The sequence below is a fragment of the Psammomys obesus genome, unplaced genomic scaffold (genome assembly GCF_907164565.1).
Source record: "Psammomys obesus unplaced genomic scaffold, mPsaObe1.curated_primary_1811, whole genome shotgun sequence".
NCBI classification, from domain to species: Eukaryota; Metazoa; Chordata; class Mammalia; order Rodentia; family Muridae; genus Psammomys; species Psammomys obesus.
Window position 1 is genome coordinate 35,485,227 of NW_026596046.1, and position 3,393 is coordinate 35,488,619.

The following is a 3,393-nucleotide window of genomic DNA, read 5'->3' on the forward strand; positions in this document are numbered from 1 at the left end:
CACACACACACACACACACACACACACACACACACACACACACACACTACATGGCCCCACATGCACCCTGTGACCCCGTGACTCAGGCTTGCTCAAGTTATTTAGAGTTCCTCTCTTCTACCTTATACTCACAACTAGCCCCAATCACATTGCAGGCCACACAGTGACCCCAGTGACCTGGGGTCCATCACATACACAATCACACACTCTGCTTGTCTCTCACACACAGGGCCCCTCTGTGTCGCCCGCTGGGCTCGGCGTCACCGCCCAGTGTCCCAGCCACACGTTCGCCCGGGCCAGGCCGCCTCATGCGCCGTGTCACCCACAGTCACGGGCTGACACCGTTCACAACTCCCCCTTCCCGGCCGCCCCGCGTTGCAGCCGCCCCGAGGCGCCGCCGTCCCGTCCCGCAGCCGGTGCTGGTGTCAGTCCAAGTTTCCCGGGCTCCACCGACCCCTCGGAACCCCAAGTTCCGCTGCTTCCTCCCGGGCACCTTCTGACAGACTGCGCAGGGAGCCGGGAGGACGCGCGCGCCGGGATGGGACGGGGACGGGGACGGGGCAGGAGAGTGGGGCAGACGCACCCGCCGCGCGGGAGAACTTCCTCCGAGCGGCGGAGCGGGGCCGCGATCGCCCTGCTTACCTGGCCGGCAGCACCAGCTCCCCTCGGCGTCCGACGCGGCGCCCGGGCCCCGCTAGGCGAGCGCTCCGGGCCGGCCGCGCACCCTGCGCGCCTTTTGAATGAATCGCCGGCCCGGCCGGGAAGCGGCGCGGCCCCGCCCCCCGCGTCACGGCCTCTGGCCCCGCCCCCGACGTCAGAGCCCGCACCTACGACCCCCGAGCCCCGCGCCCCTCAGCCGACCGAGGGCTCGCGGCCCGGCTCCCGGTTCTCCCGCCAGGCCACGCTGCTCTGCATCGCCACCTCTAGAGCCTCCTAGGAACTGCAGGGTTGCGCACGACGGCCCGGAGGCGCCCAGGATGCTTTTCGGATGCGCCCCTTGGGGCGGGGCTGGGGTGTGTGTGCTCCAAACCGAGAAACCCCGGCTTGGGGGGGATGCAGTGACTTGATCGACGCTCAGGTCCCATCACCATTACCTGCGTAACTAGGGCCACAGCTGACGCTTCCTGGGAATTTTCTTACTTTTGGAATTGTTTGCGGGTGGAAACGACCTCAGTGTCATAGATGAGGCTCAGGAATAAGAAAGTCTATGAAGAATGCTCACCTGAGTTCTCCTTTGGAACCTGGCCCAAATACCCCTCCCCCAGCGTAGCTGGTACCTCCCCCAAATAGGTAGGACAGGTGACCCTCCTGTCCCCTGGTGTCCCCTAACACCAGCTGTCCCACCCTTCCCTTCACCAATGCCAGCCATCAGAATGCCCCGTGGAGGCCAGGGTTAGACGTGTAATCCCAGGATTCAAGAGGCTGAGGCAGGAGGCTCCTCAACTGTAGCCTGCGCTACAACAAAGCCTGGAGACTTTGTTTCACAAACAAGCAAACAAACAAAAACAACAACAAAGAGTGCCCAGCGCTATGAGACATTGTTGTAGAAGTCAGGGCACTGTATGCATTGTATTCTGGCCTCTGTAAATCGTGCCCATGTGTGATACAGTGTGTCAGTCCTGCAAGTGGCAGCTCTGTTCACTCAGCCTCCTCCTCCATCCCCCCAGTACCATTCAAGGGATCCAAAGTAGCCAGGAGAGCAGGGCAGCAGGGAGGACCCAGAGCTGGGGACAGAGGTCGGGCTGGATAATCACAGCTCATGAAAGAGGTTGAGGAAGGTAAATAAGCCTGGTGGGAATAGATAGGCTGGGCTGGGATTCTAAACAAGCTCAGTCATAGAATCCGAGCCACAGAAAGGAGAGGAAAGGTCAGGTCCCCAGAGCCTGGGAAATTCCAGGAGGAGAACTGGACACCTGAGGGAAGAGAGGGACGGGAAGAGTTTCCATTTCCCTGGGCTGAGCCCAGGTCTCAGGGACAAGGCAGAAAAAGTTCCAGGTTACCGGTGTCAAAATCATGAGCCCAGCAGGCCTTGTGACATGGGTTTGTGATCCCAGAGCCGTGGAGGCAGAGACAACCAGATCTCTGTGAGTTGTGGGCCAGCCTGGTCTACATAGTGAATTGCAAGCCAGCCAGGGATACAAAGTGAGACCCCAGTAGATTCAGTGTCAGTTGTGTCCCCCAAGTCTGGGGACAGGGGCTATTCCAGGGCCCCACATCACAGTCAGGAAACCGCGGTGGGGAACAGTGAGGTGCTCAAAGCAGCCTGGATGTCCTCTACCTCTGATTTCTTTTGTTTTCTCTTTTTGAGACATAGCCCCTCTACGCAGCCCTGGCTATGTGTGTAGACCAGGCTGACCTCACGCTCACAGAGACCCGCTCACCTCTGCCGCCAGCATGCTAGGATTAAGGAGTGCTCCACCATGCCCATCTTTCTAAATTTTATTTTGCTTTAATTATATTATATTCTCTGTGTATAGGCATGTTGCCTGCGTGTATGTCTGGGTACCATTTGAATGTCTGGTGCCCAAGGAGGCCAGAGGAGGGCATCTGAAGTTATACATGGTTGTTAACCTCATGTCAGTGCGAGAATTGAACCTGTTCCTCCTCTGGAAGAACAGTCAGTGTTCTTAACCCCTGAGACATCTCTCAAGCCTTTATTTCATTTTCTTCGTTTATTAAACCGGGTTCTAGAACTCCAATCACCAACAGCTTGCCCACGGACCCAGCTCTCAGCCCTTTTTGAAATGTTTTCTCGCTATCAGGACATGCTATCTCCCACTTTTCAAATTCCAGATGTTGGTATTGCAGGTCCCACTCACTAGTCCAATAAGGATGTAGGCTTTGTACTCACAACTGGTCTGACTTTCCCAAGAGAGCCCGGGCCCATCTCTATCAACTCTCTGGGAAGCTTTGGTCACCCTGAAAACCGGGGCACCCAACCTATTGCCAGAAGGTCACTCTGAATTTCTGTGGGCCATCTTCACAGCGTGCACTCCCAGGAGGACACGTGTCCCGTGTGTCCCGCTCCTGCCCCCTTGGTTCTCAGGAGCCTAATTATTATTTACTGCTGGTTGGACTTGCTGGCTCCTTGTCCAGCTGACTATGACTCCCAAGGCTTTCCAACAGGAGCCCTCCCCAGGAGTCTGGAGCCGTTCTGCAACTAGGAGACAGAGGGTGACAGCCACGCATTTGGGACTGGTTCCTTATGTCTCTTGGAGAGTTACTCAACTTCAGAACAGACTCAAAATCATAGGTTCTGTAAAATCCGGGCCGCTCAGGTGACCTCACAGTCTCCCACAGTGCACCTGGAGACGGCCGGTGCTCCCGCGTTTCATCGTAGGTACTATAGGACTGTAAGATCGCAGTAGGTCAGAACGTGTTTTCATAGCGACC

The 3,393-nt window shown here is 57.2% G+C and overlaps 1 protein-coding gene across 2 annotated transcripts in view; it reads right to left on the minus strand.

Annotated features, from left to right (window-relative positions):
• The window catches only part of Relt (RELT TNF receptor), a 17,584-nt gene extending 16,710 nt beyond the window's left edge, over nt 1-874 (minus strand). Inside the window, exon 1 of one of the 2 annotated variants that reach the window (XM_055623276.1) lies at nt 828-874. The gene's annotated coding sequence lies outside the window, so the exon portion shown is untranslated. Of the gene's footprint in view, nt 1-642; nt 711-827 lie in introns of those variants that run through there. The other variant, XM_055623274.1, reaches the window with a different exon arrangement.
• Between the last annotated feature and the right edge of the window lie 2,519 nt (nt 875-3,393).